This window comes from Ylistrum balloti, unplaced genomic scaffold (assembly GCF_031769215.1).
Source record: "Ylistrum balloti isolate Yb309-2 unplaced genomic scaffold, AGI_CSIRO_Ybal_v1 Utg370874, whole genome shotgun sequence".
Classification (NCBI taxonomy): Eukaryota; Metazoa; Mollusca; class Bivalvia; order Pectinida; family Pectinidae; genus Ylistrum; species Ylistrum balloti.
In genome coordinates this window covers 47,398-61,633 of record NW_026782499.1, presented here as the reverse complement: position 1 = coordinate 61,633, position 14,236 = coordinate 47,398, and positions in this window count along the sequence as shown.

The window sequence follows — 14,236 nt, the reverse complement described above, 5'->3', positions numbered from 1 at the left end:
TTCCATACTGTAGATCTAATGTAGATTCCATACTGTAGATTCCATACCGTAGATCTACTGTAGATTCAATACTGTAGATTCCATACTGCAGATCTACTGTAGATTCCATACTGTAGATCTATTGTAGATTCCATATTGTAGATCTACTGTATCTTCCATACTGTAGATCTACTGTAGATTCCATACTGTAGATTCCATACTGGAGATCTACTGTAGATTACATACTGTAGATCTAATGTAGATTCCATACTGTAGGGTCCATACTGTAGATCTAAAGTAGATTCCATATTGTAGATCTACTGTATCTTCCATACTGTAGATCTACTGTAGATTCCATACTGTATATCTACTGTAGATTCCATACTGTAGATTCCATACTGTAGATCTATTGTAGATTCCATATTGTAGATCTACTGTATCTTCCATACTGTAGATCTACTGTAGATTCCATACTGTAGATTCCATACTGGAGATCTACTGTAGATTACATACTGTAGATCTAATGTAGATTCCATACTGTAGGGTCCATACTGTAGATTCCATACTGTAGATATACTGTAGATTCCATACTGTAGATTTTATACTGTAGAATTCCTGTAGATTCCATACTGTAGATTCCATACTGTAGATCTACTGTAGATTTCATACTGTAGATTCCATACTGTAGAGTCCATATTGTAGATTCCATACTGTAGATTCCATACTGTAGATTCCATACTGTAGATTCCATACTGTAGATCTACTGTAGATTCCATATTGTAGATTCCATACTGTAGATTCCATACTGTAGATCTACTGTAGATTCCATACTGTAGATTCCATACTGTAGATCTACTGTAGATTCCATACTGTAAATCTAATGTAGATTCCATACTGTAGATTCCATACTGTAGATCTATTGTAGATTCCATACTGTAGATTCCATACTGTAGATTCCATACTGTAGATCTACTGTAGATTACATACTGTAGATTCCATACTGTAGATTCCATACTGTAGATCTACTGTAGATTCCATGCTGTAGATCTACTGTAGATTCCATACTGTAGATCTACTGTAGATTCAATACTGTAGATTCCATACTGTAGATTCCATACTGTAAATCTAATGTAGATTCCATACTGTAGATCTACTGTAGATTCCATACTGTAGATTCCATACTGTAGATCTACTGTAGATTCCATACTTTAGATTCCATACTGTAGATCTACTGGAGATTCCATACTGTAGATTCCATACTGTAGATTCCATACTGTAGATCTACTGTAGATTCCATACAAATGGCGACGCGGTTTGTTTAATATTTTTCGCAAACTGACTTTATTCCCCCATTTGTACAATCTTCGAGATTACAGGTGTTAGACACTGGCACTGTTTAAAATATACACATGTGCTGTTGAAATAATTTAATATTGAAACTTATAACATTTATAGAGTTTTGGGGATAATGTACCTCCCCAAGTTTCGATTTTAACTCATTTTTACATTCCTCGGTCGCCCCCTAGCTATCATCTTCACTGCCGAGTCCTGGATGGACGAAACAGCTGTATGATGTAGTATCACTGACGAGTCCTGGAGGGACGAAACAGCTGTATGATGTAGTATCACTGACGAGTTCTGGAGGGACGAAACAGTTGTACGATGTAGTATCACTGACGAGTTCTGGAGGGACGAAACAGTTGTACGATGTAGTATCACTGAAGAGACCTGAAGGGACGAAACAGCTGTATGATATAGTATCACTGACGAGTCCTAGAGGGACGAAACAGTTGTACGATGTAGTATCACTGAAGAGACCTGAAGGGACGAAACAGCTGTATGATATAGTATCACTGACGAGTCCTAGAGGGACGAAACAGCTGTATGATGTAGTATCACTGAGGAGACCTGAAGGGACGAAATAGCTGTACGATGTAGTATCACTAACGAGTCCTGGAGGGACGAAACAGCTGTATGATGTAGTATCACTGAGGAGACCTGGAGGGACGAAATAGCTGTACGATGTAGTATCACTGACGAATCCTGGAAGGACGTAACAGCTGTATGATGTAGTATCACTGAGGAGACCTGGAGGGACGAAACAACTGTACGATGTAGTATCACTGAGGAGACCTGGAGGGACCAAACAGCTGTACGATGTAGCATCAATGAGGAGACCTGGAGTGCCCAAACAGCTGTATGATGTAGTATCATTGAGGAGACCTGGAAGGACCAAACAGCTGTATGATGTAGTATCACTGACGAGTCCTGGAGGGACCAAAGAGCTGTACGATGTAGTATCACTGAGGAGACCTGGAGAGACCAAACAGCTGTTCGATGTAGTATCACTGAGGAGACCTGGAGGGACCAAACAGCTGTATGATGTAGTATCATTGAGGAGTCCTGAAGGGACGAAACAGCTGTATGATGTAGTATCATTGAGGAGACCTGGAGGGACGAAACAGCTGTATGATGTAGTATCATGGAGGAGATCTGGAGGGACGAAACAACTGTATGATGTAGTACCATTGAGGAGACCTGGAGGGACGAAACAGCTGTATGATGTAGTATCATTGAGGAGATTTTGAAGGACCAAACAGCTGTATGATGTAGTATCACTGACGAGTCCTGGAGGGACCAAACAGCTGTACGATGTAGTATCACTGAGGAGACCTGGAGGGACCAAACAGCTGTATGATGTAGTATCATTGAGGAGACCTGGAGGGACCAAACAGCTGTACGATGTAGTATAACTGAGGAGACCTGAAGGGACGAAACAGCTGTACGATGTAGTAACACTGACGAGTCCCAGAGGGATGAAACAGCTGTATGATGTAGTATCACTGAGGAGACCTGAAGGGACGAAATAGCTGTATGATGTAGTATCACTGACGAGTCCTGGAGGGACCAAACAACTGTACGATGTAGTATCATTGAGGAGTCCCAGAGGGACGAAACAGCTGTATGATGTAGTATCACTGAGAAGACTGTGGAGGGATCAAATAGCTGTACGATGTAGTATCATGGAGGAGACCTGGAGGGACCAAACAGCTGTACGATGTAGTATCAATAAGGAGACCTGGAGGGACCAAACAGCAGTACGATGTAGTATCATTGAGGAGACCTGGAGGGACGAAACAGCTGTATGATGTAGTATCATTGAGGAGACCTGGAGGGACGAAACAACTGTATGATGTAGTATCATTGAGGAGACCTGGAGGGACGAAACAACTGTATGATGTAGTATCATTGAGGAGACCTGGAGGGACGAAACAGCTGTATGATGTAGTATCATTGAGGAGACCTGGAGGGACGAAACAACTGTATGATGTAGTATCATTGAGGAGTCCTGGAGGGACCAAACAGCTGTATGATGTAGTATCATTGAGGAGTCCTGGAGGGACCAAACAGCTGTATGATGTAGTATCATTGAGGAGACCTGGAGGGACGAAACAGCTGTATGATGTAGTATCATTGAGGAGACCTATAGGGACGAAACAGCTGTATGGTGTAGTATCATTGAGGAAACCTGGAGGGACGAAGCAGTTGTATGATGTAGTATCATTGAGGAGACCTATAGGGACGAAACAGCTGTATGGTGTAGTATCATTGAGGAAACCTGGAGGGACGAAACAGCTGTATGATGTAGTATCATTGAGGAGATTTTGAAGGACCAAACAGCTGTATGATTTAGTATCACTGACGAGTCCTGGAGGGACCAAACAGATGTACGATGTAGTATAACTGAGGAGACCTGGAGGGACCAAACAGGTGTATGATGTAGTATCATTGAGGAAACCTGGAGGGACGAAACAGCTGTATGATGTAGTATCATTGAGGAGATTTTGAAGGACCAAACAGCTGTATGATGTAGTATCACTGAGGAGACCTGGAGGGACGAAACAGCTGTATGATGTAGTATCATTGAGGAGTCCTGGAGGGACCAAACAGCTGTATGATGTAGTATCATTTAGGAAACCTGGATGGACCAAACAGCTGTATGATGTAGTATCACTGAGGAGACCTGAAGGGACGAAACAGCTGTACGATGTAGTATCACTGACGAGTCCCAAAGGGATGAAACAGCTGTATGATGTAGTATCACTGAGGAGACCTGAAGGGACGAAATAGCTGTATGATGTAGTATCACTGACGAGTCCTGGAGGGACCAAACAGCTGTACGATGTAGTATCACTGACGAGTCCCAGAGGGATGAAACAGCTGTACGATGTAGTATCATGGAGGAGACCTGGAGGGACCAAACAGCTGTACGATATAGTATCATTGAGGAGTCCCAGAGGGACGAAACAGCTGTATGATGTAGTATCACTGAGGAGACCTGCAGGGACCAAATAGCTGTACGATGTAATATCATGGAGGAGACCTGGAGGGACCAAACAGCTGTACGATGTAGTATCAATAAGGAGACCTGGAGGGACCAAACAGCAGTACGATGTAGTATCATTGAGGAGACCTGGAGGGACGAAACAACTGTATGATGTAGTATCATTGAGGAGACCTGGAGGGACGAAACAACTGTATGATGTAGTATCATTGAGGAGACCTGGAGGGACGAAACAGCTGTATGATGTAGTATCACTGAGGAGACCTGGAGGGACGAAACAACTGTATGATGTAGTATCATTGAGGAGTCCTGGAGGGACCAAACAGCTGTATGATGTAGTATCATTGAGGAGACCTGGAGGGACGAAACAACTGTATGATGTAGTATCATTGAGGAGACCTGGAGGGACGAAACAGCTGTATGATGTAGTATCATTGAGGAGACCTATAGGGACGAAACAGCTGTATGGTGTAGTATCATTGAGGAAACCTGGAGGGACGAAGCAGTTGTATGATGTAGTATCATTGAGGAGACCTATAGGGACGAAACAGCTGTATGGTGTAGTATCATTGAGGAAACCTGGAGGGACGAAACAGCTGTATGATGTAGTATCATTGAGGAGATTTTGAAGGACCAAACAGCTGTATGATGTAGTATCACTGACGAGTCCTGGAGGGACCAAACAGATGTACGATGTAGTATAACTGAGGAGACCTGGAGGGACCAAACAGGTGTATGATGTAGTATCACTGACGAAGTCCTGGAGGGACGAAACAGCTGTATGATGTAGTATCGTTTAGGAAACCTGGATGGACCAAACAGCTGTATGATGTAGTATCACTGAGGAGACCTGGAGGGACGAAACAGCTGTATGATGTAGTATCATTTAGGAAACCTGGATGGACCAAACAGCTGTATGATGTAGTATCACTGAGGAGACCTGGAGGGACCAAACAGCTGTATGATGTAGTATCACTGAGGAGACCTGGAGGGGCGAAACAGCTGTATGATGTAGTATCATTGAGGAGTCCTGGAGGGACCAAACAGCTGTACGATGTAGTATCATTGAGGAGTCCTGGAGGGACCAAACAGCTGTACGAAGTAGTATCATTGTGGAGTCCGGGAGGGACCAAACAGCTGTATGATGTAGTATCATTGAGGAGTCCTGGAGGCACCAAACAGCTGTATGATGTAGTATTACTGAGGAGACCTGAAGGGACGAAATAGCTGTACGATGTAGTATCATTGAGGAGTCCTGGAGGGACGAAACAGCTGTATGATGTAGTATCACTGACGAGTCCTGGAGGGACCAAACAGCTGTATGATGTAGTATCACTGAGGAGACCTGGAGAGACCAAACAGCTGTTCGATGTAGTATCACTGAGGAGACCTGGAGGGACCAAACAGCTGTATGATGTAGTATCATTGAGGAGACCTGGAGGGACCAAACAGCTGTACGATGTAGTATAACTGAGGAGACCTGAAGGGACGAAACAGCTGTACGATGTAGTATCACTGACGAGTCCCAGAGGGATGAAACAGCTGTATGATGTAGTATCACTGAGGAGACCTGAAGGGACGAAATAGCTGTACGATGTAGTATCACTGACGAGTCCTGGAGGGACGAAACAGCTGTATGATGTAGTATCACTTAGGAGACCTGGAGGGACCAAACAACTGTACGATGTAGTATCACTAAGGAGTCCCAGAGGGACGAAACAGCTGTATGATGTAGTATCACTGAGAAGACCTGAAGGGACGAAATAGCTGTATGATGTAGTATCACTGACGAGTCCTGGAGGGACGAAACAGCTGTATGATGTAGTATCACTGAGGAGACCTGGAGGGACCAAACAACTGTACGATGTAGTATCACTGAGGAGACCTGGAGCGACCAAACAGCTGTATGATGTAGTATCATTGAGGAGATCTGGAGGGACGAAACAACTGTATGATGTAGTATCATTGAGGAGACCTCGAGGGACGAAACAGCTGTATGATGTAGTATCATTGAGGAGACCTGGAGGGACCAAACAGCTGTATGATGTAGTATCATTGAGGAGACCTGGAGGGACGAAACAACTGTATGATGTAGTATCATTGAGGAGACCTGGAGGGACGAAACAGCTGTATGATGTAGCATCATTGAGGAGATTTAGAAGGACTAAACAGTTGTACGATCAAGTTTAATTCAACAAATGGCTACACTACACCTATTTCGAAATTTGCATTACCAAGTTTTTTTAAGTTGTTCGTCTTTTGTTCAACATTCTTCGGATTCCGGCAGAGGTGAAACAAATGTTACATAATCCTCAACAAGATTTTCCTGTCACGCCCTGAGATAATAGGGCGGGATTTGATCTGTAACTGCTGTAATGCAGATGAATCTGAATAATTAAATTAAAACAACATTCGCTACCAGGATTGAGTAAATAAAAAAGATGTGTTGAAAGTAACAATGAAACAATATCCTGATGTCAGAGTAACTGAGATAACACGTGCGACCCTCATGAGTACGGATGACATAATGGTAACTTAGTACCTCTATGGTATAGATGCTGAAGTTGGCAGTATTGACAACTTAATCGTAAATTAAAGACTGAAAGCATAAGCGCTTCAATTGTTTAATCCAGTTTGATCTTTCTCTTTTATGGTATGAGCACACGGATATATAACGACCTTTGAGACCAGGTATTGTGTGTATGCTGTGTGTATGTTGTGTGTGTATGCTGTGTACGATATGTGATCGTTGTGTGTGTATACTGTGTGAACGCTGTGGTGTGTACGTTGTGCGTACGCTGTGTGTGTACACTGTGTACGATATGTGATCGTTGTGTGTGTATACTGTGTGAACGCTGTGGTGTGTACGTTGTGCGTACGCTGCGTGTACATTGTGTACGTTTTGTGTGTATTTTGTGGTCGTACGCTGTGTGTACACTGTGTACGATGTGTGTACGTTGTGTGCGTACGCTGTGTGTATGCTGTGTGAACGCTGTGGTGTGTACGTTGTGTGTGTACGCTGTGCGTACGTTGTGTGTGTACGCTGTGTGAACCCTGTGTGTGTATGTTGTGTGTACGATGTGTGTGTACGTTGTGTGTGTACGCTTTGTGTGTATTTTGTGGTCGTACGCTGTGTTTACACTGTGTGCGCTGTGTGTACGTTGTGTGTGTACGCTGTGTGTGTATGCTGTGTGAACGTTGTGGTGTGTACGTTGTGTGTGTACGTTGTGTGTGTACGCTGTGCGTACGTTGTGTGTGTACGCTGTGTGAAACCTGTGGGTGTATGCTGTGTGTCCGATAAGTGTGTATGCTGTGTGTGTATGCTGTATGAACGACGGGTCGGTACGCTCTGTGTACGATGTGTGTGTACGCTGAGTGTGTACGCTGTGTGTATGTTGTGTGTGTATGCTGTGTGTACATTGTGTAAGTTGTTTGTACGCTATGTGTGTACGTTGTGTGTGTATGTTGTATTTGTATGGTGTGTGAACATTGTGTACCTTTTGTGTAAGCTGTGTGTAAGTTGTGTATACGGTGTGTGTGTACGAGGTGTCCGCTGTGTGTTAACGCTGTGTGTGTACGCTGTGGTGTGTACATTGTGTATACGATGTGTGTGTATGCTGTGTGAACGCTGTGGTGTGTACGTTGTGTGTGTACGCTGTGTGAAACCTGTGTGTGTATGCTGTGTGTGTACGGTGTGTGAACGACGGGTGTGTACGCTCTGTGTACGATGTGTGTGTACGCTGAGTGTGTACGCTGTGTGTATGTTGTGTGTATGCTGTGTGTACATTGTGTACGTTGTTTGTACGCTGTGTATACGCTGTGTGTACGTTGTGTGTGTATGTTGTATTTGTATGCTGTGTGGACATTGTGTACTTTTTGTGTAAGCTGTGTGTAAGTTGTGTATACGCTGTGTGTGTACACTGTGTACGCTGTGTGATCGTTGTGTGTGTATACTGTGTGAACGCTGTGGTGTGTACGTTGTGCGTACGTTGTGTGTACGTTGGGTGTGTACGTTTTGTTTGTATTTTGTGCTCGTACGCTGTGTGTACGTTGTGTGTGTACGTTGTGTGTGTACGCTGTGTGAACCCTGTGTGTGTATGCTGTGTGTACGATGTGTGTGTACGTTGTGTGTGTACGATGTGCTTACGTTTTGTGTGTATGCTGTGTGTGTATGCTGTGTGTATATGTTGTGTGTTAGCTGTGTGAACGACGGGTGTGTACGCTCTGTGTACGATGTGTGTGTACGTTGTGTGTGTACGCTTTGTTTGTATGTTGTGGTCGTACGCTGTCTGTTTACGCTGTGTGAACTCTGTGGTGTGTACGTTGCGCGTACGCTGTGTGTACATTGTGTGTGTACGCTTTGTGTGTATTTTGTGGTCGTACACTATGTACGCTGTGTGTACGTTGTGTGTGTACGCTGTGTGAACCCTGTGTGTGTATGCTGTGTGTGTACGCTGTGTGAACGACGGGTGTGTACGCTTTGTGTATATGTTGTGGTTGTACGCTGTCTGTTTACGCTGTGTGTACGCTGTGTGTACGCTGTGTGTGTACGCTGTGTGAACGCTGTGGTGTGTACGTTGTGTGTACTGTGTGTGAACCCAGTGTGTAGGCTGTGTGTATGCTGTGTGTGTATGTGTGTACGCTGTGTGTGTATGATGTGTGTACGATGTGTGTGTATGCTGTGTGCGTACGCTGTGTGTATGCTGTGTGTGTATGATGTGTGTGTACGCTGTGTGAACGACGGGTGTGTACGCTGTGTACGACGTGTGTGTACGCTTTGTGTGTATGTTGTGGTCGTACGCTGTCTGTTTACGCAGTGTGTTCACTGTGTGTGTACGCTGTGTGAACGCTGTGGTGTGTACGTTGTGTGTACTGTGTGTGAACCCAGTGTGTAGATTGTGTGTATGCTGTGTGTGTACGCTGTGTGTGTGTGTACGCTGTGTGTGTATGATGTGTGTACGATGTGTGTGTGTATGCTGTGTGCGTATGCTGTGTGTATGCTGTGTATGTATGATGTGTGTACGATGTGTGTGTATGATGTGTGCACGCTGTGTGTGTATGATGTGTGTACGATGTGTGTATATGTTGTGTGTACGCTGTGTGTTTATGTGTGTAAGATGTGTGTGTACGCTGTGTGTAGGAAGTGTGTATGATGTGTTTGTATGATGTGTGCCTGCTGTGTGTGTACGCTGTGTGTGTATGTGTGTGTATGATGTGTGCACGCTGTGTGTATGATGTGTGCACGCTGTATGTGTATGATGTGTGTACGCTGTGTTTGTATGATGTGTACACACTGTGAGTGTATGTGTGTACGCTGTGTGTGTATGCTGTGTGTACGCTGTGTGTGTATGTGTGTACGATGTGTGTGTTCGCTGTGTGTGTATAATGTGTATACGGTGTGTGTGTACACTCTGTGTGTATGCTGTGTGTACGCTGTGTGTGTATGCTGTGTGTACGCTGTGTTTCAAAACTGCACTTGAACCTTTGTTTCAGTGTATATTCTAAAATGTAGACACTTTAACAATATGTAAAGAATACCAGATGACGCACATCCATAGTATAGCATTGTCACTGTCATTAATTCACCTAACCGAATTTGCCGGAAAAAATAATTTATTTTTCGATTTTATTGCTGGTCCCATTTCGTTCGAATCAGGCGGTTACACGCCAAATATTTAAAAAAATTTGTTCAGAATCTGTTAACTGCATCAAGAGGAAGGGATTTTCATTACATTTAGTATTCTTTTTAAAGTCTACTTTGAGCGTTAAAAACCATGTAGGTTATCCAACTGAAATGAATGTCAGCAACTCCCAGACTTTGATATTTGCCAATAGTTGAAATCTGACACACTTTGTGCTAGACCAACTTGCTTGTGTCTACACTTCAACATTTTGTGTTACACTTATGACATATGTCTCTTCTTGTAACGAGTTCTCGAATGGCGTGTTCCCACAGCTATTGGAAGGGTAACAACAAGGACAGCACGAGAGGGAAACTACAGAATGAAAGAGCAGACAGGAAGGTAAAGTGTCAATGGTGACAGCAGATCCTTTTTAGTATCTTTATCAACTTCTTGATAACACACAATGAAGACAACCCCGATTATGCAGGGGTTCAATTTTAGTTTGAAGATCTCCGTTGTCCTCCTCTTAACAGAAGACATCTTAATCCACATGTTGTGGGGGTTGGGGGAAAGGAGGGGACACCCTCGAATAACACCTTTGTTAAATTTGTCCGACACATTAAACAATAAATGTTCTAGGTTATTGTGACTGTTATGAGCTGGATTGCTTTGACACTTAAGGCTAAGTTCTTTCGTGCATTTAATGAAAGTTTCCCTGGTGTAGTTTTGTTGGAACTATAATATGCTTTTGAATTAAGTTAAAATGATCGCCACCTTAGTACGGGAAAGTACAAACCCCATCTTCATCATTACTGTCAGGTAAGACAACGACAAGCAGTGTAGCCATATTTTCAATTTCAATTTTTTCATAAATTGATAATGCCAACACACCCCAATAAACGTTAAAAATGAGATTTATATAGTGAGGAAAAATACCGAAACAAAATGTTTACATAAAAATAAGAAATATAATTGTACATGTAATATTCGAGTGTTAAGGATGTTCACATGTAATGTTATGTACGAGGAACAAACGATTGAAACATCGTTAAAATTTTACAAATGTTAGAAAGCCCGCAGGTTATATATATATAAGTTTCAAAGTTATCACGCCATTAAAACATATCTGAACTCTAATGGGATTACGTAACGTTTACAAAACATTTTTATCAATATTTGTGTCTACAATATCACCATTGTCAAAATTTACATTTGATTAAACTAATGGTTCAGTGATCTGTGCTTGGGGAAACGTTTCGTCGAGCGTGAAATAAACGTTTGGACGCATCTGTAATGTCTTAGCGGATAATATCTTGTCCCAGCCATGTACATGTGATTCAAGTTCAAAATCACATGCATAAGGTATATTATGTTATAATTACTAAGGTCATTAGAGTTATCGCCCTTAGCTTTATTGGTACTCCCTGAGTTACTGCCCTTCGTTTCTCTCTCTCTCTCTCTCTCTCTCTCTCTCTCTCTCTCTCTCTCTCTCTCTCTCTCTCTCTCTCTCTCTCTCCCCTCTCTCTCTAATGGTCTAGCGATAAACTTGACAAGCGGGACAGGGTTACAAAAGACAATGCATACTATGATTGACAAAGGATAGTTATGGATAGTAGATACAATAACACGGTAACTGGTGTAACTGGAAGATAGTTGACCACTCTGTCATCTCCGAGAATTTCATTCGTGTACGTTAAGTTAACCTTTCAAATTTGACGTTGATTCAAGAGTACCCCACTCAAAATGAAGTGCGTTCTGGACCCATAAATATCGTGTGTGCCCGCCGTGAGCTGCAGCAACTGCACGTACTCTTGTGCATTGAATTGATCGGGGTATTAACCCTCCTCATTGGTATATGATTCCATTCCTCGTCCAGCGCCAACGCCAACGCCAACTGAGCGACGTTGATTGGAGGATTCGGCCTACGTCTTATCCTTCTGTCCAACTCGTCCCATAATATTCCATTGGGGAGAAGTCAGGGCTGTACGGGGGCCAGTCTAGGGTGGGGACATTGTTTGCTGCGAGATAACCACGGCAAACCCTCGCTACATGCAACCGGGCGTTGTCCTGCTGTAACGTCAGTTGACGCTGCTGTACTAGCGGAACAACATGTGGCGCTAGGACTTGATCTCTATAGCCGTGAGATTTCCCTGAATAACGACCAGAGGAGTCTTGATACCATGCGCAATCCCTCCCCATACCATGACCGATCCTCCTCCAAAGCGGTCATTCTCTATCACGCAAGCATCTGCATAGCGCTCGTGGGTACGTCTATAGGCACGACATCGGCCGTCTGCCCGGTAAAGCGAAAACCTGGACTCATCTGATAACAGGACCCTTCTCCAACGTTGCATTGGGAAGCGTCTTACGGAATGTGCGTTCAGCCATTGCATTCGTCTGGCACGTCGCTGCGCATTAAGCTATGGTCCAACATATGATGACGCCCAATTTTGTTCCTTGCTGTTTCCGTGGCCGTCAGAAAGCGATTGCGTAGGTGCGAAAGTCGCATTGCCCTATCCTGCCGACGCGTCGTCAATGGATGGACCCCAAATTGATTAGCGACCTGATTTTTCGGGGTACCTTGCATAAGAAGTGTTATGACACGGCCCCTGTCAACTTCGGACAGTCGTGGCATTTTTTACGGTGAACTGTTGATGCTTAAAATGTGGGAAAATCAAGACGAATGTGTCTGAAGATTCGCACACACAGATTTTGAACCAATCCTTTATGCTGGTTCGAGATATCGTGCTTTTGTCTCTTATTCTTTTGTACAAGCGGCGTGCGCAGTTTAGTTATGCATCAGTGATTTTAATACGGTACCATAGGGTCCTAACTCAAATGCGCACATTTGTCAAGTTTCAAGGATGTACGTCAAGGATTTAATTTACAATATTAACTATCTGCTAATTGCGTTCCTTTTTCCTCTCAGTATATGTAGAGTCTCCAGTCTGTTGATTATAGCTGAGGGGAATGCATGGTTCGAGTTTGGTATATTTGACAGGCTTTAATTTTATCTTGTAACCTTCCTTATGATAGTGCGGTACTGAAACCGACTTTATAGTGCAATCACACTGAAGCATACTGTCGAATGTCCCCAGCAGGACACCCCACCCGGTCACATTATACTGACAACGGATGAACTAGTCGTTACACTACCACACTGATTTTAAAGACTCTAGTATGCCTCGACCAGGGGGCAGAACCCAAAACCTATCTCACAGAGGAAGACGCTCAACTAAACGGCTTTAACGATATTTTCATTGCCAACTTATTCCTATCGAAATATAACTCTTTGACTTATGTGATACATTTTTCCTCCTCAGCTTTCTTCAACTTGGCCTTAACGCAGGAAATTTCGAGGTCTTTGTGATATAATTTTAAGCATTGCACTGTACATGTGTTGAAGCAGATTTTGTAGACATGTTAGATTCAATCGTTGATGACAAATTTTGTTTGTTTTTCACGACAGGTTTTATTTATTCTCTCTGATTGGTTGTTAAAGAGCTCGGTCATGACCTTGGATAAACTCTTTAGAATCCTACTGATATCACCAGAGGCACGCATGTTTGTCACATACGACAGATTCTTGCCTGAATTGGCGTCTTCTGTCTAAACATCGTGTGTCTCAACGGAATGAAGACCAATACGAAAGCCGTTCATTTGGCGAACAGTTGACATTGGCACAACTAGAAACGTTTTCTTTATATAGTTATTTTACACCCGTATCCATGGAGTAGAGGATGGAATCTTATTGCATATAAATGTATTCATGACAAAATGTAAACTGTGTAATTGATCTGTTTATGGGGATAGCACACCTTCATAACAAGATGTTGACATTTCTTTCGATCACTTTTTATTCTCCTGAGTTGCCTTTTAGGTTTCAAACTTCGGGCCCATCATTGACGAGTCCTGGAAGAACGAAACATCTTAGGTACTTGCCACTGTTGTGCCTTTTATACAATATTTATTTGGCACATCACATTCTAGGTCAACCATATTCATGTCAAATGACCGCCAACATGACTTTATGTCACACATTTGAAATATGTAGTTTCATCAACAAAAGATAGAAGTTTCCTCGCTAAATCTGCAAGACACGAGATCTCTTGACACTGTAGTAGAAACATGTACCCCTAATACCACAGCTTATAAAAGTTCTTCACGACACTGCAGCAGATACCAGTTCTTCATTCGGTCTAGAGCAGACAAAAGTCCTCTCAACGCCGGAGGTACAATCACGAAGTGTCTAAATGTTGGTATAATTTAGTAATAGGCGAAAACTATA